The following is a 25,609-nucleotide window of genomic DNA, read 5'->3' on the forward strand; positions in this document are numbered from 1 at the left end:
ACATTTACCGGCCCAAAGATAAATGGCACAACATTTTGGACTCATGTTTTGAAACAGTCTGTTTACTTCCATCGGCTAACGTCTGTTGCAAGAAAAAGTATGTGAATCCTTTGGAATGATATGGATTTCTGCACAAATTGGTCATAAAATATGATCTGATCTTCATCTAAGTCACAATAATAGACAATCACAGTCTGCTTAAACTAATAACACACAAAGAATTAAATGTTACCATGTTTTTATTGAACACACCATGTAAACATTCACAGTGCAGGTGGAAAAAGTATGTGAACCCTTGGATTTAATAACTGGTTGAACCTCCTTTGGCAGCAATAACTTCAACCAAACATTTCCTGTAGTTGCATATCAGACGTGCACAACGGTCAGAAGTAATTATTGACCATTCCTCTTTACAGAACTGCTTCAGTTCAGCAATATTCTTGGGATGTCTGGTGTGAATGGCTTTCTTGAGGTCATGCCATAGCATTTCAATCGGTTTGAGGTCAAGACTCTGACTGGGCCACTCCAGAAGGTGTATTTTATTCTGTTTAAGCCATTCTGTTGTTGATTTACTTCTATGCTTTGGGTCATTGTCCTGTTGCAACACCCATCTTCTTTTGAGCTTCAGCTGGTGGACAGATGGCCTTAAGTTCTCCTGCAAAATGTCTTGATAAACTTGGGAATTCATTTTTCCTTCGATGATAGCAATCCGTCCAGGCCCTGATGCAGAAAAGCAGCCCCAAACTATGATGCCCCCACCACCACACTTCACAGTTGGGATGAGGCTTTGATGTTGGTGTGCTGTGCCTCTTTTTCTCCACACATAGTGTTGTGTGTTTCCTCCAAACAACTCAACTTTGGTTTCATCTGTCCACAGAATATTTTGCCAGTACTGCTGTGGAACATCCAGGTGCTCTTGTGCAAACTGTAAACGTGCAGCAATGGGTTTTTTTTGGACAGCAGTGGCTTCCTCTGTGGTATCCTCCCATGAAATCCATTCTTGTTTAGTGTTTTACGTATCGTAGATTCGCTAACAGGGATGTTAGCATATGCCAGAGACTTTTGTAAGTCTTTAACTGACACTCTAGGATTCTTCTTCACCTCATTGAGCAGTCTGTGCTGTGCTCTTGCAGTCATCTTTACAGGATGGCCACTCCTAGGGAGAGCAGCAGTGCTGAACTTTCTTTATTTATAGACAATTTGTTTTACCGTGGACTGATGAACAGCAAGGCTTTTGGAGATACTTTTATAACCCTTTCCAGCTTTATGCAAGTCAACAATTCTTAATCGTAGGTCCTCTGAGAGCTTTTTTATGCAAGGCATCATTCACATCAGGCAATGCTTTTTGTGAAAAGCAAACCCAGAACTGGTGTGTGTTTTTTACAGGGCAGGGCAGCTGTAACCAACACCTCCAATCTCATCTCATTGATTGGACTCCAGTTGGCTGACACCTCACTCCAATTAGCTCTTGAAGATGTCATTAGTCTAGGGGTTCACATACTTTTTCCACCTGCACTGTGAATGTTTACATGGTGTGTTCAATAAATACATGGTAACATTTAATTCTTTGTGTGTTATTAGTTTAAGCAGACTGTGATTTTCTATTGTTGTGACTTAGATGAAGATCAGATCACATTTTATGACCAATTTGTGCAGAAATCCATATAATTCCAAAGGGTTCACATACTTTTTCTTGCAACTGTATATTGCTGTTACTTCGTCATTAAAAATGCTGTTTTGCTGTTAAAAAGCTTGAAATTAGTTGGATACAGTCCTAGGAGACCTCAGAGTGTCATGCATTACTATTTAGGCCACTTTCAAATTTAGAATTTTGTGTAATTTGCTCACGTCTTGTGCCAGTGTCAACTATGGCAATCTTTGCACAATGCTGCAGAATAGTATACTGGTGCTATATAAATTAATACAATTATTACTTTCTAGGAGCATCAAGTGAATTGGCAAGGAAAATCTAGTAAAGCAAATGGACAACACAACATTGACAACAGTGCAAGGTCTATTCCTATACTGTGCCTAATGAAGGCAAAATGCATTCCGGGTCCCCATTTTTGCAACTGTATTCTTCTGCAAATATACTTTTTATAGGTGTTTTAGTGTGTGTTTTTTTTTTTAATATGTTGATATTATTTCAATATATTTACAAATTATATAGCACCTGTCTGTTATATATGTAGCTAAATCCAGTATTAACAAATTATTCTGCTCATCTGTCATCTAGTATATAGCTTAGTATGGCTTTCATCTGTACATTCTTCACAGTATGGCAATGGTACAATATGTTTTACTCTTTCTTTTCCACTTGGCTGCTTACTTTGCAGAGGATGCTTTACAGATATCTTCTTTCCCTTGACAAACAATTACTCTTGTTCTTCACAGCAAGGGGCCATTAGGAGATCATCACCAGATCTGCTAAGTCATCTCACAATCTCAAATTGGTGCAATCACTTTTCAGCCAAGAGAATCATGCTTGGGAATCTATAAGCTACAAACTGAACCCCTCTAGGCATATTATTTGCTATTTTGATCCAGGAGAGTGACAGATAATGGCTAATATGCTAATTCCAAAAGTCTCTCCTTGGAATCCATACTTGGCTTCAGTGCTCAGAAAAAATTAAAGCGATCAGGAAAATGATAATGTAATTATCATTCCCTTCCAATTTAGCCACATTGGGGAAAATAGCCAAGAATAAAATAACGCCTGTAGAGGAATTCTCGAGTCACAACTTGTTTTGTAATGAACCTCATTTTATATGCCGACATCATATTTTAAATTTTGCAAATGGAATAAAGAATAAAGGAATGGAAATCTATATGTGGAAGAAATCTTGAGCGTCAGAGAAAAGTAAAGGTTGAATGTATGTTCATTCACTTAAGTATTTCAAAGGAGAACACCAACATACTGTGTGTAGTGCATAATGGCAAAACGGCCCTACATTAAGTGAATCTACAGTATTTGAGTTACTTGCAATAAAGAGATCCAAATGAGAACATAATGCATATAATACATAAGAGCGATATAGCCCAAATCCATATTAAAGGGGTTATCCCATGATTAATATAAAAAATCAAAATCAGACATCATATAGTACATGACAATCTCTTTCTAAAAAAGCTAGAACCAGCCCCGTACTTCACATGGATCCAGAGATCTGCCCATTCATTGCCCTGCAAGGGTAGTGTCTTTCCTGCTGCAGCTAAGGGGGAGTTCCTCAACTCTCCGTATCACAACTTAGGAGGCAGTTAAAAGATGAAACTGAGCATATATGACCATCTAAATGAGCAGGACAAAGAAATGAGAAAAAACAAACAGCAGGTAACACTGTACAAATATACTATATTGGCTATAGTAAATTTTTAATTACATGCAGTTACAAAAGTATTCATATGCAGGTATTGTATATACCAGGAACAGAATATATTTATATAAGTACAAAAATATGTGTCTGGAAAGCAGGAGTGAATTGACAGATTTGCAGTCAAATATTCATAAAACCATGTCCAATTACCGTAAAACATAATGACATACTGTTCATATACCCTTCAGTAGACCATAATGGCTGTGTGTGTGCGTATACATATATATATATATTTCTTCTTCGTCCTACAGCAGCACAGAAGGGATATTTCCCGTCCCAGTCACTCTATCATAGGACCGCCCACCTAGAAAAAAATCTAACAATCAAACAATTAACAATTAACACAATTGACAATACCCTAGGTACTCTATATAACACGCCAAGGCACTGCATCCATTGTGTTTTTTCTAGTCCTTACTCTGGCAGGTGATTCTCACCTTGCTGCCCACCTGGAAAGGACTTGAGCCTTGCGTTGTTCAGGCTCCGTCGGTCTGGCTAGTGGTTTCCTAGCCCAGACCTGCTATAGCGTATTGTGGCTGTTGCCTACCAGTGCGTTTGCCTGGTAATACCTGTAGCAGGTCGCTGGTCTGTGTCCAGTGCGTTTGCCTGGCTGACCTGGTTCCCGGTGTACAGACGTTTGCAGCCGGGTAAGTATTAGGCTGTCTGCCGGCGATGCCTGGCTCTGGTCTGATGGTGTTATCCCGGGTAAGTTCAGGAAGGGTTAATTACCTTTCTCTAGGTCCTGTGATGTCATCACATTGGGGGCGTGTTTTGGGCGGCAATTTCAAACTGGTTCCTATTTAGAGACTCAGAAGCTGTGTGCACATTCCTGCTGTGCGGGGCAGCCGAGTTCTGAGTCTCTGAAGGTATTTCCAAAGGGTTCTGCTGCCCTGTCTGTCTCCCTTATGCTCCATATTTGTACATCTAATAAATCTATTCTTTTCTTAGATGTCGAGCCGGAAGAGCCATAAAAAGACAAAGCACCGTGTTTGTGCAGGTTGTAGATTGCCGCTTCCAGATGATTTACATGATGACATCTGTGATATCTGTGCAGAGAAGTTACGCACGCCTGATCCGCAGCCCGCAAGATCTAAGCTATGCATCACTTGTCTACAGCCTTTATCACCAGAAGCGACATCCAATATCTGTTTGGATTGTACCCCACAGGACCCGTTAGCAGAAGAAGCAAAAAAAAATTTTTCCTGGTTCAGAGAAAATATGCAGAATTTGGCGTCTACTTCTGGCAGTAAAAAGGAAAGAAGCCATCATCATCATTCAGATGACATGTTTCAATCATCAGCTATTGTATCTCAATCTGACCTATCCTCGGATTCAGATTCAGGTAGTGAAGAATTTTTTCTATTGAAAAAGGATTCAGCAGAAAAACTCATCAGACGCGTAAAGCGTTGTCTGGAAACTAATGATGAAGAAGATTTAGTACAGGATAAGGGGAACCTGTATTACTTCCCTAAGAAGAAATCCAGAGTCCTCCCTGCTCATCCGGTTCTAATGACCATCATGGAAAGGGAATGGAAAAGACCTGATAAACGCCTGGACTTAGGACCTCGCTTCAAGTCTCTATACAAGTTAGACCCGGCCGCATCAGAGGAATGGGAATTACCGTCAAAAGTTGATCCAGCCATTGCACGTCTGTCCAAAAGATCATTTTTTCCATCAGACGATTCTTCTCTATTAAAGGATCCTGACACTTTCCTAAAGAGATCTCATTGCAACCTGGCTTCTCTACAGAAGGCAGCTATGTCCTCAGTGCCTGTGGCAAGAGCGTTAAGAGTCTGGCTCAGCGAACTAACCAGAGACATCCAAGCGGGGGTACCAAGGCATGAACTGCTGGATCAAGTATCGACCCTTAAGACGGCTGCGGAATTCCTTTGTGATTTTCCGCTTGATGTCATAAAGATCTCAGCCAAGAACATGGCTTTAGCGAATTCCACAAGAAGATCGATTTGGTTAAAACCTTGGACGGGTGATGCTTCCTCTAAATCCAACTTTTGCGCTCTCCCATTTGAACCGGGAAAGTTAATAGGATCCCAGTTGGATAAGATCCTGGAAGAAAATAAAAAAGAGAAGGCTTTAGCCTTTCCGCAAACTTTCAGGCCCAAATCTACCAGATTTCGTACGCAGAGAGGAAGATTTTCTTTTCAGGGTCGTAATAGACAGGAGCAAGGGAAGAAGTTTCGCCCCCGCTACCAGGACAAGGGAAAGAAGAAACCCTCTGAAGCCCCTGCCTCCAATTCAAAATTCTGACGTCAAGCCTGTTGTGGAATCATATATCTAGTATCAAATGTATACTTGCTTGTATTATATCTAACAGTTTGCTTAACAAAATGGCCCCTGAAGTAGCAGCCAGCTCCCTTAATAATCCCTTACTAATCACTTTATGATATTGAAATTGCTGACATATTGCTGACATAATGCTGACTTTTGCTAAAGTATGGAGTGATAATGTGATACGTTATCATGGGACTTAGTAATGTGACAATTAGATCAAATTAGCCGAGTCATAAAGTTCCCCTTTTCCTGCTATAAAAAATCATGTAATCTGAATAATAAACGGAACATCTAGCATTGACTTCTCTGTGACAGTCTGTGTGTGATCTCTCGTGGCGTACGTATGCCTATCATTTCATACCATTCGGAGCAGTACATCAACCTTCCCTGACTATTGGGTCAGATCCAGAATCAGAGCCATATCAGTTGGCGCCCAACGTGGGGCCTGAGGATTGGACCTCCTGCTGGCGTACCCCCAGAGACTGGACCCAGAGAGACAAGCCAACGGACACCGGGACCGCGGCCCGTAATAAGAGGTGAGAAAATATATTCATCTTACCTATTCTGTGTCCCTTGGCTTAGTCTATCCATATTTGTTCTAGGGAGGGGTGCACCGACAGTGAGGCATCCTCAGGGGCATGAAAGTAAGAACCCCATTGTATTGATAAGCTTGATGTATTGTGTTTTATTATTTTTTTGTGTATGGTTGGTTTCTCTGGGAGAAAGGAGAGGCATAGACTGACAGAACAATAGAAGTCTCCTAAAGTGCCTACATTGAGGGGTAACCCCGGTGTGTGACCCCAAGAAATAGTAGAAGGGAAGGAGACAGCTTGCTGATAACCCAGTGGTGTGTTAATCTCAAGCTCAAGGTGTTTGTTTGTCAGTGTCTGTGCTAATCCAACTATCAGAGACAGTAAGTGAAGGCTCCAGAACGTGTTGAAGGCTCCAGAACGTGGTGTTTTGAAAAAAAAATGGGTAACCGAAATAGTGTCCCGAAGGGCTATTGTTCACCTGAACAGTACGTGGCGGACCGGAGAGGAAAAGGTTATGTTAAAGGACTAAGCAAGTTAGAAAAGAGTTATGATATTGCAAAAGGAGGTGTATTGTGTTCTGCTATATGGCAGACATTGTTGACTGAGAAGAGAGGCAAATTGAATGATGATAAGTTGATAGATACAGTTAGGGTATGGCTGGACTGTAGCAAAGAATTTGAACAGACAAAAGGAGAAGCAATGTTTGATGAAAAATCAGGACTCCATTACTATCGGCCTGGCCCAGTCTTAGTACAGGAACAGCCACCGCCCTATAATGGCGCAGCTGAAAGAAAAAGGGGAAGTTGGACTTGTACACATTGTGGTCAGCAGAACCCTGCCCCCCGTGATACGTGCTTAGCCTGTGGTGCTCCACGCCCACATAATCATGCTCTTTTAGCCCCCCAGCACGTCTCACCAGTCCCAGCAATGACGCCATCTTGTCCTCAGCCAACGCCCAAGGCTGGACTTGTAATCTCCCCAAACCCTGCTCTTTCTGTCATGCCACAAGTCACTACTATATACCCACTTGTAAATCCTGACGGCACCTACATGCTACCCAGTCAGCCCATAGCTCCAGCTCATATAATGGTAGGAGGTAGTGGTGCTGTAGATCAGGAAGATGAGGATGGGGAGAAACAAAAGGAAGATGCAGGGGAAGACTCACAGCAGACAGTGGACTATGCACCTGGTGCTGCAGCACAAACCCCGGGATATCGCAGCCCACCGCACCTTGGACGATTTTCTGATATTACCCTAAGTAGCCAGCAGGGTGCAGCAAGAGCAGTGAATGAGTCTTTTCAAAACCAAATTACAGAGCTGCAAAGAGAGATCCATAACATAGGACAAGGAAATCTTGAAGCCTTAAGGGAAATATACTTGAACACTCGCCCAGTCGGGCCACCTAAGTATGTGTCCTTTACCCCCCAGCAGTTGTTCACCATAGTGAACCTCATGCCTGACCCAGATACTCACCCTATGCCCTTTTACAGAAAATTGGCACAAGTATATCAAACCTACGGGTGTACTTGGTCAGACTTGCAAAGTATTGTACAAAATAAAACTGGTGAATTTTCTTCACTTATAATGGATCACATACGCCAACCAGAACTCCCTGGAGCAAATTATGACACTCGTGATTCAGAATCTGGCCGTGATTTCATTCAGCAATTATATAAGTGGGCGAAAGACAGACTAGCAGAGCAGTCCACAACCCTGCAGGACATGGTACAGGATAAAGCAGAGTCAGTAGAAAAGTTTGTACAAAGAGTTAAACAAAACTATAAAGATATGGGATTCAGTCCAAATGAACCTGTGCACCTAAGACTCCTAGCACGGTCATTTGTAGATGGCCTTAGGCCAGATCTGAACAAAGCTCTTGTAACCTGTCGCCCAGAATGGAAATCATTAACATTGGAAATCTTAGAAGCAAGTTGCAAAAGGGCTGGAGAGTAGTACAAAGAAATCCCGCATATCAGTCATGGCAGTCATGACGGGAGAAGGAAGAGAGGAAAGACCCCCGCCCCGTGTCTGTTATGGGTGCGGCAAACCAGGGCACATTAAGAGAAACTGTCGCTCCAAACATCTGTGGCCAGCAGATCAGAGCCAAAGAGGAACTCCTCCTCCATGGCCAGCTCCATCCCACTAGGACGTTGGCAAACCAGTGTTGCTGGGAGGGGACACCCCGTGTATGGCAGTCTCTGCCCCTCCTGCAGGCCCCGCCCCTCGAATCACCCTCGATGTGGCAGGGAAGGAACTCTCATTCCTTGTAGACACTGGTGCAGCCCGCAGTGTGTTATGTGAGACCGCCATACTCCCTTCCTGGCTCACAGATATGCATTTACCCTGCTCTGGTTTAGAAGGGGTCACCCAGCACAACCCTGTTACTAAGCCTCTCTTGATTACTCCCTCCACTAAGTCCCAAAGCCAATCTCCACAGTTACATCTGCCCACTGGAGTAATGTCACAATTTGTTGTAAGCCAGACATGTCCTTATAACCTATTAGGCTCAGATTTTCTTCAGAAAATACGGGCCAACATCCAGTTCAAGGAAAATGGTACAGTTGTTTTAGGTACGGCGTTGAGTCCTGAAGAAACCTGCCTCCTAATGGCATTAAAATCCCAGTCACTTGAATCACATGAACAAGGGGATTCGCTGCAAAGCATTTTGCACCTCATCCCTGATACCCTTTGGACCAAAGGTCCCCAAGACATTGGGCGTCTCAAAGTCCCGCCAGTCACTGTAACCTTGAAGAATCCTAACTTACTGCCATATAAAGCACAATACCCTCTCTCCATTTCCCAGAGAGATGCTATCACCCTCCAGATACAGGCTCTTCTTGCAAATGGAGCTATTAAAATTACCACCTCACCATGTAACACTCCCTTATACCCAATTAAAAAGAAGAGTGTGAAGGGACAGCCTCCTGTATATCGCATGGTACAAGACCTCAGAGCAATTAATGAGGCTACGGTCTTTGAAACCCCCATTGTACCAAATCCCCACACTTTGCTTGCTAGCATTCCTCCTGTGGCTGCTATCTTTACTGTCATTGATCTAGCAAATGCCTTTTTCTCTGTCCCATTACATGAAGACTCCCAATTTCTCTTTGCTTTTACACATGATGGAAAACAATACACCTGGACGGTGTTGCCTCAAGGAGCTCATAATAGTCCTTCCTGCTTTAGCAAAGCAATGGCATCCATCTTACAACCATAGGCAAGCAGATCACCCAGAGGTGGAACTCTTACAATATGTCGATGATTTACTCCTCTGTGCTGACTCACACCCCGTCTGCCTGAACTCATCTGCCTCACTTCTTGCCTACCTGGCGGATGCTGGGTGCAGAGTCTCACGTTCTAAATTACAGTTGTGTCTTCCAAAAGTTGTTTTCCTAGGTCACTGCATCTCACAAGGCAGTAAGCATCTTACGGATGCCAGAAAGATAGCAGTCTCAGACATCCCACTGCCAGATACCCCTCACCAACTGCAAACCTTTCTGGGACTAATTTCATACTGTAGACCATGGATCCCTGATGCATCCGTTCTGATGCAGCCACTGTTTGATTGCATACCCCGTATTGCTACTGTCCCTTTCCAAATGACTGCAGAAGCCATAAAAGCATTCCAATCTCTCAAACAAATCATTGTCACTGCCCCAGCTCTTGGCATCCCTAACTATCAGCTTCCCTTTCGCCTTTATGTCATGGAACGTCAGGGTCATGCCACTGGAGTTCTCACCCAGAGCCATGGGGGTCGTAGTAGACCTCTAGGCTACTTCTCAAAACGTCTAGACCCTGTAGCCAGAGCCACCCCTTCCTGTGTCAGGGCCGTTCATGCTGCTAGTTCTCTCCTGAACGCTACCGCTGACATCGTCCTGGGACACCCACTCACCATCATGGCTCCCCATGACATCTCAGCTATCCTGCAACAAACACAACCTAAACACCTCACTGCACAACGCCACCTCAGGCTCCAGTGTAGTCTGCTTCTGCCAGATAATGTCACCATCCAGAGATGCCACATCCTCAATCCTGCTGCACTCCTTCCTCTCCCAAGGGGGGAGTATACTGCAGATGGAGATTCTGAAGATTTTATTGATCTACGTGCTGAAGAAGATCTTCAGGAAGAAGAACTATGGGCCTCAACCGACTCTCTTTACAAAGAACAAGAACATGATTGCATTACAATGATGGAAGCTGAAGTAGGAACTCCACCATCAATACAGGATACTCCTTTGCAAAACCCACACTGGACACTCTTTGTAGACGGTTCAAGGTATGCCGATGACAAAGGGAAATTCCATACAGGCATGGCAGTTACTAGTGAGTATGAAGTACTGTGTGCAAGGCAATTGCGCCCAGACCAGTCAGCACAAGAGGCTGAACTCATAGCCCTTACTGAGGCCTGCCTCATAGCAAAAGACTCCACTGCTAACATCTACACAGACTCCAGATATGCTTTTGGAGTAGTTCATGATTTCGGAATAATATGGAAGGCCAGAGATTACATTACAGCAGCAGGAACCCCAATTAAACATGCTTTAGCAGTGGAGGCTTTGATGACTGCAGTACTCCTGCCCACCAAAGTAGCAGTAATCAAAGTAAAGGCACATACCCGTGCTGACACACCAGAAGCCAAAGGAAATGCATTGGCTGACCAAGCAGCCAAACAGGCAGCAATGGAAGAGGAAAGAGCACAGCCAGATAAAATCATGTTAGCACAACCGGATGTCAAGCAACAAGAAGTATCATGGGATCTACTGAAACAGATGCAGAAGCAAGCCACCCGCTCAGAAAAGGAAACCTGGCTAAAGGAGTCAGCCCTGGAAGAAGAATCCGGACTTTGGACACAAGGGAAGAAAGTGTGCTTGCCTAGAGCACTCTATCCTGTAATAGCCTCTGTGGCCCATGGGCCCACTCATCAATCTAAGACAATAATGAAAGAACTCATCGATAAAATATGGGTAGCCCCAGGAATCACTCCTGTACTAGTGAAATATGTCCAGTCATGTTTAATCTGTGCCCAATGCAATCCAGGTAGGACTGAGCCCACGCCCAAAAAATGTCTCCCAAAAGCCTTATACCCCTTCCAGAGGATCCAGATTGATCATATCCAGATGCCAATGTGCCAAGGGTTTCAATACGTGTTAGTAGTGGTAGACATGTTCTCTGGGTGGCCAGAAGCCTACCCCGTCAGGAATCAGACAGCAACAACTACTGCTAAAAAATTGATACAGGAAACTGTCTGTAGGTACGGGGTACCTGAGGTCATTGAGAGTGATCAGGGCCCAGCATTCACTGCTAACCTAACCCAAGAGGTCTGGAAGATGGTAGGGTCACACCTGGCATTCCACACCCCTTACAGACCCCAAAGTAGCGGCAAAGTCGAGAGACTGAATGGGGTATTAAAGTCAAAAATGCTGAAAATGACTAGGGAGACAGGGCTCAATTGGGTTCAGTGTTTACCAATAGCACTCTTTGCAGTCAGACACACTCCCAAACCTCCCCATAAGCTGACTCCACATGAGATATTGTTTGGGTCGGGACCCCGGATGGGGCTGTACTTCCCTCAACAGTTGCAAATGCATTATGAATCTGTTGCAAAGTATGTGATAGCTTTGAGCAAACAGTTGTCTAACATCCATGTACAAGTCTTTTCTTCCATTCCAGATCCTGACTCCCTAGAAGGCAGCCACACTCTGAAACCAGGAGAGTGGGTAGTGGTCAAGAAACACGTCAGAAGTACCCTAGAACCACGCTTCGAGGGGCCTTACCAAGTACTACTGACCACTCCAACTTCTGTAAAGCTCGAAGGGAGATCCACCTGGATCCACGCCTCTCACTGCAAAAGGATAAGGAACCCGCCAGATTCAGAAATAACAAAATGATTTTCTTTTATCTGCTAGCACTGGTGACACTCACCAGTGCATACATTCCTCCCCCGGCAGAAATGGATGATGACGGGTGGGACAATAAGTTTGTCAAACATCATCAAGTGTTGTATAAAAGCCTGAAGGAAGGTGATTCTGACACCACCACCTCTTCACTAAAAGATTGTTGGATATGTACACATGGCCCAGTAAATGCTAGAGCTATGCCTTATTTAGCTGTGCCCCTAACCTTCCAAGAGGTAAAAGATTTGGCAGGATCAGCTGTTTTCCTTTCTAGCATAAATGAGGTTAATACCAAAAATGGCAACAGAAAAGCTTCCCTAATAGTAGTAGCATGGGATGGGTCCCCATGGCTAATGATAAACAGAACAGGACCCTCAGCTCAGAATAGCAATATGCCCTGGAATGACTATATGTGGAGCAATGTATCCTGCTTCCCAAATTGGACCCACTGTTACTGCCTACAGGTACAAACCCATGGTATGGTTTTCAGTTCCCATAACAGATCAGGCTGTAATGATTCCAACCCAGACAGTCCAGTACAGTGCATTGGTATATATGCTGAAGCAAGTGGTGATCCGGCCTGCGCCCGGCGCAGTGTAAGGGACTTGACAATAGGGATAACTAGTAAAACCACAGAGGGTCAAGAAAAGGGTCAAAAACTAGCAGAAGGTATCATATTAGCCCACTTAATCACTCGTTTGTTCAATAGTACAGTGGTTTCGGTCCCAAAAAATATATACCTAGTATGTGGACACAGGGCATATAAATGGCTCCCTTCGGATTTCAAAGGTTTATGTACAATTGCTAGGCTCACACCAGCCACTTTTACACTGCCTCATGGAAAATTAAATGTCAATACTATCCCCAAACACACCTTATATAAAAGAGCCGCAGATAACATTCCTAGACCAAATGGAAAACCCCATCTTGTAGAAATGAGTGGTGCCAACAAGTTCTTTAGTACTCTATTAATCTATCCTATGCTTACACAAACATATGACAAACTAGTAATGGCTACCGACTACTTGGATGATCAGATTTGGGAAATTATGAAACTGATGAATACATCTAATGTTGTCCAGAATCAGCTCATCATAGTCACTAATCAACACACTTTAGTATTAGACTATTTGACTGCAAAGGATGGAGGTATGTGTCAGGTAGTAGGTACTGCATGCTGCCATTATATCGATCCACAAGGTAATCTACAAGTAAAAGCTGGTTTGGAAAAGATGAGTGAGATACGTGATGAATGGCTAGAGGCTCACAGTGCAGATGAGTCAACATGGTGGTCTGACACTTTCTCATTCCTTAATCCCAGTAACTGGTTCAAGGGAATTAGTGGATGGACGATGGGAATAATTCAGGGAATATTACAGATAGCCCTAATATTGATGGTAATCTACATATTTATCAAAGTTGTTGTTTCCTGCATTAACCGCATCACCAACAGAAAGAAGCCTGCTGAGGAAACCATACTACTTCTCTATGAACAAATGGCTAGCACCGCAATAGATGTGGATGTGATCCCTGCATTCCCGACACCCCCGCCTTCTCCAACTCCCGCTGATGAAGCTCCTCTACCCAGGCCTGAAGATCCAAGAGATGATGAGAATTAGGGACAAATGAATCCCAGGGTATTACCAGAAGTCCGCTCAATCGGGAACTTATTCACAAGGGATAAGTTGTCGCCACTGTGGGTGAAGAGGATACGAATGGTATGCCAGGGGATTCGCTAGGTTTAGGGAAAGTCTACAATCAAGTCTACAAGGGGGGACTGTTGTGGAATCATATATCTAGTATCAAATGTATACTTGCTTGTATTATATCTAACAGTTTGCTTAACAAAATGGCCCCTGAAGTAGCAGCCAGCTCCCTTAATAATCCCTTACTAATCACTTTATGATATTGAAATTGCTGACATATTGCTGACATAATGCTGACTTTTGCTAAAGTATGGAGTGATAATGTGATACGTTATCATGGGACTTAGTAATGTGACAATTAGATCAAATTAGCCGAGTCATAAAGTTCCCCTTTTCCTGCTATAAAAAATCATGTAATCTGAATAATAAACGGAACATCTAGCATTGACTTCTCTGTGACAGTCTGTGTGTGATCTCTCGTGGCGTACGTATGCCTATCATTTCATACCATTCGGAGCAGTACATCAACCTTCCCTGACTATTGGGTCAGATCCAGAATCAGAGCCATATCAAGCCTGCCCTCACTGTAGGCGCAAGGTTAAGAAGCTTTTATATGAAATGGGAGAGTGTCACTTCAGACAGCTGGGTTCGGAATATCATCAAGAACGGTTATTCACTCGAATTTGTTCATCTTCCAAGGGAAAGGTTCCTGTTAAACAACACGGAGGATCCAAGAATCATGCCCCTTCTTCGGGAGTTCCTACAGATGAATGTTCTGGAGAGAGTTCCAGAAGAGGAGGTGTATTCAGGGGTCTATTCAAGAGTGTTCCCCGTTCCAAAACCAGACGGCAGGTGGCGCCTCATCATAGATTTAAGGTTTCTAAACAACCATTTAAGGAAGATAAAATTCAAGATGGACAACATAAGATCTGTCCTGAGCATCCTGCAACCTGGGGAGGTGATGGCATCTATAGATCTAAAAGATGCATACCTTCATATACCCATCCACAAAGAATCGAGGAGATTTCTCAGGGTTGCAGTCAAGACTCTAGGTCGGATTTGGCACTATCAGTTCAGGGCCCTTCCCTTCGGGCTATCTCCGGCACCTCGTATCTTTACGAAGGTGGTGGTCGTCCTTATTGCAGCTCTGAGGGTTCAAGGTCTAAGGATAGTGCCATATCTGGACGACTGGTTGCTTATTGCGGCTTCCGAGGAGGTTCTGAGATCGGATCTTCACACTGCTCTGAATCTACTTCAGCAAGTCTGGTTCATTGTCAACCAAAAGAAGTCGCAGCTGGTCCCCACTACGAGAATCCAGTTCCTGGGTCTTTTATTAGACTCAGAAGTAATGAAGGTATTTCTTCCTCCTCTCAAAGTGTCTCAGATCCTTCGCAGAATTCAGTTGTTGATCTCTACAACGAAGATATCCATCCGTTCGGCGATGAGTACCCTCGGGTTATTGACAGCTGCTATAGAGGCGGTGCCATGGGCGAAGGCTCATATGAGAGACCTGCAAAGAGAGATTCTTCACTGTTGGGACAAGAATCCCAAATCACTGACCACTATGATGAAGATATCATGTGCAACACGCAGAGGGCTGCTTTGGTGGACAAGAGAAGAAAATCTGGAAAAAGGAAAAGATTTCCGAGTCATTCAAAGAGTAGTGATAACCACAGATGCTTCCCGCAAAGGTTGGGGTGCGCACATGGGAGATCGGTGAATTCAAGGGGAATGGCCTTCAACCACAATGAGGCGATCCTCAAACTTCAGGGAATTGAAAGCCATTCAACTAGCCCTGCAGCATTTCGAACCTCATCTCTACCACAGATCAGTTCTCCTGCAGACGGACAACGCAACAGCGGCATATTATGTAAACAAACAAGGGGGAACGCGTTGTCTCTCTCTACAGTCCATTTGCGACAAAATAATGTATTGGGCAGAGCCAGTCCTACACAGCCTAGTGGCAGTTCACATCAAGGGCACCGAGAATATCAGAGCAGATCGACTCAGTCGACAGAAGGTGTGCCCAGGAGAATGGGAATTGAACCCGAAATATTTCGCCCAGATAGTGGAGAAATGGGGTCGTCCAGAATGGGATCTGTTTGCAACGAGAAAGAACAAGAAAGCCCTGAAGTTTTGTTCTCTCAGGAGAGCAGACAGACCCGACTGTCTGGATGCCTTCTCTCTGAATTGGAGCCACAAGTTTGTCTACCTGTTTCCTCCCATACCAATGTTACCTCAGATCATACCGAAACTCCTCTCAGAAGCACCGGAAGCAATTCTAATAGCTCTATATTGGCCCCGCAGGGCTTGGTTTTCTGCCGTATCTCAACTTTCGAAAAACGATCACTGGACTTTGCCTCTTTACCCGGATCTTCTTCTACAGGAAGACCTTTACCATCCTCAACTGAACAAGTTGCATTTAACCGTGTGGCACCTGAAAGGGAAAGATTAAAAGAGAAGGGCCTTTCAGATGAGGTCATTTCTACTTTACTGTCCTCCAGAAAGCAGTCTACTTTTGCAGTTTACAACAGATTATGGAGAAAGTTTTCTTCCAGGTTGCGGGAAAAAGAGTTACTAGTCTCTACCAACTCCATTTTGCAATTCCTGCAAGAAGGGCACGAAAAAGGCCTAAAGCCTAATACATTAAGAGTCCACATGACAGCCATTAATGCTTGGACAGATGGACAATATGCAGGTGACTCTTTAATAGCTAGATATTTCAGAGCATTGAAGAAGTTGAGGCCTTCTGTGAGACCGCCTATGCCCATCTGGGAATTATCACTGGTTCTAAATAGACTTACAGTTCCTCCCTTTGAACCTATTGCCGAAGTGGATCTTAGCTGGTTATCCTACAAGATCCTTTTTCTCATTGCCATCACTTGCGCAAAGAGGCTAGGGGAATTGCAGGCTTTGTCCTCCAGAGAGCCATATTTGAAAATTTTGCCGAATGGTGTCAGACTAAGAACCATGCCTTCATTTAGACCAAAAGTTGCATCTTCAACTAACATCAATAGAGAATCTGTTCTTCCAGTATTCTACCCTGACCCTAAGTCAGATGAGGAAAGAAGACTCCATACTCTGGACATTCGTAGAGCATTAATTTGCTATCTTGAAAGGCTGAGAGATTTCCGAAAGGAAGAAAATTTGTTCATTTTATTCTCTGGTCCGAGGAAGGCTATGAAAGCCTCAAAAGACACTCTGGGTCGTTGGATTAAAACAACCATCTCGGAGTCCTATATCTTAGATGGTAAAGAACCGCCTCGGCCGTTAAGGGCCCACTCCACGAGGGCAACCTCTACATCTTGGGCTGAAAGACAGCAAGTTGATCTCCTAGACATCTGCAATGCAGCTTCCTGGACTTCATCCTCTACGTTTGTTCATCACTACAGGCTCAGCAATGGACCCGAGAACTCAGCCTTCAGCACAGCAGTTTTGTCAGCAGTAAAACAAAGCTTTCCCCCCCCTTTAATTTCTATGTTATATCCCTTCTGTGCTGCTGTAGGACGAAGAAGAAAGTTGGAATTTTACTTACGTAATTATACTTTCTTCGAGTCCGAAGGCAGCACACTAACCCTCCCAATAAATTTTACTTGCATGAGTTGGTCTACATTATTACACAATGGATGCAGTGCCTTGGCGTGTTATATAGAGTACCTAGGGTATTGTCAATTGTGTTAATTGTTAATTGTTTGATTGTTAGATTTTTTTCTAGGTGGGCGGTCCTATGATAGAGTGACTGGGACGGGAAATATCCCTTCTGTGCTGCCTTCAGACTCGAAGAAAGTATAATTACGTAAGTAAAATTCCAACTATATATATATATATATATATATATACACAGTACAGACAAAAAGTTTGGACACACCTTCTCATTCAAAGAGTTTTCTTTATTTTCATGACTATGAAAATTGTAGATTCACAAAGAAGGCATCACAACTATGAATTAACACATGTGGAATTACAGTACAGACCAAAAGTTTGGACACACCTTCTTATTCAAAAAGTTTTCTTTATTTTCATGACTATGAAAATTGTAGATTCACACTGAAGGCATCAAAACTATGAAATAACACATGCGGAATTATATACATAACAAAAAAGTGTGAAACAACTGAAAACATGTAATAACACTCTTGGCATTCTCTTGATGAGCTTCAAGAGGTAGTCACCTAAAATGGTTTTCACTTTACAGGTGTGCCCTGTCAGGTTTAATAAGTGGGATTTCTTGCCTTATTAATGTGGTTGGGGCCATCAGTTGCGTTGTGCAGAAGTCAGGTGGATACACAGCTGATAGTCCTACTGAATAGACTGTTAGAATTTGTATTATGGCAAAAGCATGGCAAAAAGCAGCTAAGTAAAGAAAAACAAGTGGCCATCATTACTTTAAGAAATGAAAGTCAGTCAGTCCGAAAAATTGGGAAAACTTTAAAAGTGTCCCCAAGTGCAGTCACAAAAACCATCAAGCACTACAAAGAAATTGGCTCACATGCGGACCGCCCCAGGAAAGGAAGACCAAGACTCACCTCTGCTGCAGAGGATAAGTTCATCCGAGTCACCAGCCTCAGAAATCGCAGGTTAACAGCAGCTCAGATTAGAGACCAGGTCAATGCCACACAGAGTTCTAGCAGCAGACACATCTCTAGAACAACTGTTAAGAGGAGACTGTGTGAATCAGGCCTTCATGGTAGAATATCTGCTAGGAAACCAATGCTAAGGACAGGGAACAAGTAGAAGAGACTTGTTTGGGCTAAAGAACACAAGGAATGGATTCTACATGCCTGGTTCCCACCGTGAAGCATGGAGGAGGGGTTGTGATGGTGTGGGGTGCTTTGTTGGTGACACTGTTGGGGATTTATTCAAAATTGTTGGACCAGGGCAATGACCCCAAACACACCTCCAGGCTGTATAAGGGCTATTTGACCATGAACGAGAGTGATGGGGTGCTGCGCCAGATGACCTGGCCTCCACAGTCACCGGACCTGAACCCAATCGAGATGGTTTGGGGTGAGCTGGACCGCAGAGTGAAGGCAAAAGGGCCAACTAGTGCTAAACATCTCTGGGAACTCCTTCAAGACTGTTGGAAGACCATTTCAGGTGACTACCTCTTGAAGCTCATCAAGAGAATGCCAAGAGTGTGCAAAGCAGTAATCAAAGCAAAAGGTGGCTACTTTGAAGAACCTAGATTATGACATATTTTCAGTTGTTTCACACTTTTTTGTTATGTATATACAGTACAGACCAAAAGTTTGGACACACCTTCTCATTCAAAGAGTTTTCTTTATTTTCATGACTTATCACTGTCCTTAGCACCTTCTGACATCTCTCCCTGCACTAAGATGCTGTGAAATGATTCCTCCCTATCCTTTCCCTGCACTCATAAATAATTTTTTCAGTTTTTTTTTTAACAATGAGCTTTTTCCTACTGCTGTCCCTAGTGCCTTCTCACTTCTCTCCCTGCACTCAGAACGCTGGAAAATGTCTGAATTCAAGATGTCTGAGGCAATTTATAGGGCTGTGAAATCACATCCTGCCTTCCCAGAGTTCATTGCCCCATGTCCTCACACGTGTAGCTGCCATTTTAGCCGAAAAATTGTGATTCATTACCATGAAGCCTGAGGAAATTCAAATTTGTTGCAAATATAATTTTTCCTGAAATTCAGATCGAAATCCCCATCATCAGCTTTGATTCGCTCATCTCTAATAAGGATATTAAGCCAGACATTCTTGTACTAAAATGTAGACTTCATAGGACATTGTAGACACAATTATAGGACATTGTCCAGGTCCTGAGGCAGGAAAGCACAACTACATTTGTTCTAATCAATCACTTACCACCAGAGAAAGAACATCCATAGAAAAACAGCTTACCTAACCATGTATAACACACAGCACCTTTGCCAACGAAGATTGGATCCATGTGTCTGGCCTCAGCACTCACCAGAATGAAAAAACTAGTGTTGAGTGAATGCAAGCCAAACAAATCTACTTTGATCCGAATTTCAGGAACAATTTGGTTTGCTGCAAAGCCGAATTTCCTCGTGCTTCTTGGTAACAAATCTACTTTTCCTGAAATGGTGGTAAAAAGAAACATACTCACCTCATCCATTTGCTTGCCGATTGAAGATACCATGCAAAATCTTGCTCAGGATGATGTATGAGTGAGATTTCAGTGTCTTCAATAAAGATGGCCGCGACAGCCTCTCTATGAGAAAATGGATTTGGTGAGTTGTATAAATGGAAGTAAAATTTAATGATTGATATGCATTACAAATGTGTTCAAATCAGAAACATTAGCATGATTAGAGAAAAGACATAAATGATCAAAAAAATCAAAAAGCATAAACATGATTGATAGATATACAAAAAATAATTTCTCCAATTCATGCCCAGCGTTGTTCTTGTATCCAAAGTTTGTATCTAAAGCACCTCTCCAGCTAGCAGTAACTGTTGCCTACTACCTCCTCTAATGTCAAAGAGATTATGTAATTAAGCTGACTACCATTAAAATGTTTTGCCACACCTGATACACTGCTTTGGTCCTTATTCACATAATGGATGTGCCCTGCAATCCGCGCTTTTAACTTCCTAGTTGTACATCCGACATATAATAAATCACATCTGGCATAGCAGACCCCATAAAGAAGAATCACAATTCATAAATATTGGTATGGTATATAGTCTATAGGTTACTGCTGAGCCAAAGTTATGCTTTTGTTTGTGTAGATTTCAACGACTCTCACCACAAGGGAACAAAACCTGTTTAAGATAACCAGAACTTGTTATTGATTGTCTTATTATCTGAAAGAAAAAGACTGGGAGGAAGTATATTTCTCAAGTTCTTTCCACTTTTCGCTACACAGGTACAATCGTTGTCCAAGATTTTTCGCATTTTGGCATCATGATATAAGCATAGAAAGATATTTGAAAAAGTCTGTTTTATTTGAAAAAAGTGATTGCTATATGCAGTTGAAAACAAGTTTGGACTCTTCATTATTTTTCTTATTTTTATTTTTAAAAGGACAAAAAATAAGATTGTGTCTACTTTTGAGAAGCTATTTTTGAGGCTCTGTTATCATGTGAGGTTTCCTCTATTTTATGTTTGAAAACCAGATCATCAGAACTGGCTCGTCTAATTTTGGTAAATTCTACTACAGGTACCACTTTTATAGTGTGAATGGGTTGCTTAGACTTGGCATCTAAGATGGCATTACCAGCCTGTGGTTTTCTAAAGATAAAAGTACAGTATTAATGCGATTATTTTTAGGATCTCCAATGAATCCAGAAAATGTACTTCCTTCTCAAAGTATGTGCCAATAAAATGTGAATTGAGATGGTTATTATTGACATATTCAAAAAAAATTGGGTAGGGGCTCCACATCACATCGCCAAATAATTTGCAGATCATCGATGTACCTGTAGCGCCTATGCCAGACAATTGCACGTCTAAAAATATTGGATAAGAACAAAATAATTGCTCCTAATAGGACATGTAAAGATTAGCTAGAGAAGGTGAAAGTTTTGATTCTATAGGGGCTCCCTTTGTCTGAAGAAAAAAATGTGTCAAAAATGAAAAAGAAAATATGGACAAGCAAATTCTACAACCATCACTATAAAATGACATAAATCAAAAGAATAACTACTACATTTATAAAGATGATGTTCAGTAGCTTTGATAGCTAAGTCATGAGGAATGCAAGAATATAAACTGGTGACATCTGAACTAATACAAGTATAACTGTTCTACCAATCTAGATGAAACATTGAATTTTTTGGACCCGAGTCTGTAGATTAAAATCTGTCCACTCACTAAGTTTTTTACCCAGTGATCAAATACCTGCAATAATCTGACATAATGGGGAAAGGGAAAACTTCTTTATGAAATTTTGTTAGTTCATGACAAATATATGTCTTTCTCCCCTTATCAGACTACTCTACGGCTCCCTCCTCCTCTTCACTTACTCTCAAATCACTTCTCAGATCTGTCTTCAGCGGAAAAAGGCTGCCTGCTTACTGAAGGATCAGATTACAAAAATGTCTATGTAGAGGAGAGGGGAAGGAGGAAGATAATCTGGGAGAAGCTGCTGGAAACAGACATACAGTACAGACCAAAAGTTTGGACACACCTTCTCATTCAAAGAGTTTTCTTTATTTTCATGACTTTGAAAATTGTAGATTCACACTGAAGGCATCAAAACTATGAATTAACACATGTGGAATTATATACATAACAAAAAAGTGTGAAACAGCAAAAAATATGTCATAGTCTAGGTTCTTCAAAGTAGCCACCTTTTGCTTTGATTACTGTTTTGCACACTCTTGGCATTCTCTTGATGAGCTTCAAGAGGCAGTCACCTGAAATAGTCTTCCAACAGTCTTTAAGGAGTTCCCAGAGATGTTTAGCACTTGTTGGCCCTTTTGCCTTCACTCTGCGGTCCAGCTCACCCCAAACCATCTCGATTGGGTTTCAGTTGTTTCACACTTTTTTGTTATCTATATAATTCCACATGTGTTAATTCATAGTTTTGATACCTTCAGTGTGAAGCTACAATTTTCATAGTCATGAAAATAAAGAAAACTCTTTGAATGAGAAGGTGTGTCCAAACTTTTGGTCTGTACTGTAGACAGAGGGATAGAGACGCTGCTGCTGGTTTTTAAGTAATTTAATAACTGCTGGATTTTCATATAAACTGCTTAGTTCTGCCGTGTACTTTGCTCTATTATTACTGCTGCTTCTGAACTTACGATTTTTAGGAAGCATGATCCCTTGTTTCTTCATTTGCAGTCTATGGGCAGACATGAAAGCAGCTAGTCTCCACCCACTAGCTAAGGAAAATAATGAATTACAGAAAATTTACAGAGCGGAAAACTGCTAAAACATGCCAGATGCAAGTCATATAATGGTAATAAATAGTGCTATTCCTCATGTATACCCACATGGCAGCAAATACAGAAAAAAATCCTGAAATGATAGTTACACTATAGGAAAATTCTGAAAACAAGGCCTGTAAGGGGGTCCTTGAAGACATGAGGACCTGTAACAACTAGAGCAAGGGCCGTATTACACCAACAGGTTATCTGGCAGATTTTCTGTCCAATCATTGGTCAGATGGCTATTTACACAGAGATATTTTGTTATACAAACCAACTATTGGTCTGATTGTACAGAAATTGGTCACATAATCTGTTGGTGTAATATAGCCCTCTAATAATCTGCCTAATCTTCAAGTCTGATTATCTGGTATGTTACCAACTCTTTGCAGTTCATATCTATGTTTTTGGAAAACATTAATATTTTTTTTCTTTGGAATCACCAAACCCAGAAAAAATAATTAAGTACAGTTATGTGAAGAACTTTGAATATAAGAGGGGAAATAGAGCCAGACACAGTGCATAGCTTTATCCTTACAGGACAGGCAAACAAGAAAAGGTCATGTCAGGTATCATTTAGGGCTGTGAGTATCATGAATTCACGTTTCTGCAGCAGCAGGAAACAACAGGAAATTAACAGAGTTCTGCTCTTAAGTTTAACAAGCCAAGCAAGTAATTTGGATCAGGTCAGCTGCAACCTAACAAGGGCCAGACAGAAAGAAATGAGGCATAATCCTTTCCTGCATCTGTCAGTCTGGAGTGACTGAGAGCAGAGTTCATATACAAAAGCCATGGACCTCCAGCAGGGTGCTGACACGTCTGGTGCATAACAGCCCGTGTGTGATTTCTGGATGATCCTCCAAAAGCAGTCTTAAGCAATATACTTTAATACAAACAGTATGTGATGTTATACATTCATAAGGTACCTAAGTACTGATTCTTGTTGTTTGCACATATATATCCTTTTTTTTTCTAGCACCTTCCAGTTTTGTTGTAGAGTACATGTAGAAGAGCTATTATAGGCCAAGTAAATTGTAAATCAGCACAGACTACTTCTTAATATCAAAGGGTATTAGCTTATAGTATTGTGAGTATAAATCACTGACTTCTGAACATTAAAATTGCTAAACTAAAAAGGAAAAGTCATGGAAATATTGTAATTACAGGATCGATAGACATGTTTGAGACATGCAAATGTTTTTTTTTAAATGATAACATATTGAAAATATCTAGATTTTTTCAGTACTGAGTAAGAGCACCACATAAAAACATATACACACTTAAGCACCTTGGCATGCCATCAATGAGGTTTTTAATGGTTGTCTGGAAAAGTTCTATCAAAATGAATGCATTTGGGAAAACAAATCAGCAAGTTCCGCTCCTGGTAGCTTCCTTTGCAATTGTCGACCAATGACTTACCAGATGTGCTCATGGGAGACAAGTTTGGAGATTCTACAGGCCATGGTAGCACATTTAGGCCATGTAGGATGCTCACAGTAGAATGAGCAACATGTGGCTTGGCATTGCACAGTTGAAAAATGACTGATTGGATACTTTGCAAAAATGTCTCTTTCACTGGTTTCATGACTAAATCAATGTAACACCAAGCTGTTAGTATACATGAAATGCAGACTAAAAGGGTTTGGCTACCATACATTATGCTACCACACATTATGCTACCACACACCATGGTAAATTTAGGATTGGTATGACCCTCATGAAGTCTTCATGGCATTGCCCACATGGTCTCCAGACCAATTTCTTTAGGTTATTGAATCTGAGACCAAAAACAGGACTTATGTCTCGAGAGGATAGATGTCCATTCCAGCATTCATTGCCATCTTGCTATGTACCTTGATAAGCTTTGAAAGTGGAGGAGTGAGGTCAATGGAAGACCTTGCAAATGCCATGCAAATGCCTTCTGATGGTTTGTGTAGATACTGTTTGCCAGCCTAGACCTGTGATGTGGCATCTAATTTCACTTTAGGTACTCTTCTAATGAGATGATTTGTCCTGTGAACCTCTTGCTGTCATTCCAGTTCATCATTGTTTTCCCAACTGCCAGGACATGCAATGTTAAACAGAGTTGACATCTCGACCTAGGTGAGTACCAATCTAGACCACATCCATAAAATGTAACTGCCTTTTATTTTTATTTTTTTCTTCTAATGTGTAGGGACACTCCATTCCAGCATTCATTGCCATCTTGCTGTGTACCATGGGATAAGCTTTGAGAGTGGTGGTGTGAGGTCAATGGAACAACTTGCAAATGCCATGCAAGTGCCTTCTAATGGTTTGTGTATATACCTAGGCTTGTGATGTGCCATCTAATTTCACTTGCAATACTCTTTTAATGAGAATATTTGTCCTAATGAGATGGTTTGTCCTGTGTACCTCTTGCTGTCATTCCAGTTTATCATTGTTCTCCCAACTGCCAGGACATGCAATGTTAAACAGAGCTGACATCTTGACCTAGGTGTGTAACTGCCTTTTATTTATTTATTACAATGTGTAGGAACACTTTATTTAGAGAACATGTACATTTATATGAGAAAACTTGCCTTGAAATGTCCCTTAGCAGTGCTCTCTAAATAAGTGTTGCTAAGGCATGTCTGTCTACACAGTAAAGATTACCGCTCATTGTGAAGACATATGGGGTTAATTCTTTGCTGTTTGCTGTTTCGATGCAATGCTCAATGCTCCAGGTCAAGTTTTCTTATATAAATGTGCAATTTCTATAATTAAATGTATTAGAAAAATGTTCCCTATCTCTGTCCTTACAAATTAGAGAAAAAAAAAAAGAAACGTTAAATAACTGGAAGTTACAATTTGACCAGTTAATACCTTTCATCTTAGACTTGCAAGAGTCTCCATACTTTTTCTTGATGTCTTTCCTAGGTATTTACTAAGAAAATAAAGATGAGAGTATGTAAAATGGCAACAAAAATGAATCGTACCTGAATATCAAATTCAGTATGCTTTGAAAGTTTCCTAAAACTTGG

This window comes from Bufo gargarizans, chromosome 4 (genome assembly GCF_014858855.1).
Source record: "Bufo gargarizans isolate SCDJY-AF-19 chromosome 4, ASM1485885v1, whole genome shotgun sequence".
NCBI classification, from domain to species: domain Eukaryota; kingdom Metazoa; phylum Chordata; class Amphibia; order Anura; family Bufonidae; genus Bufo; species Bufo gargarizans.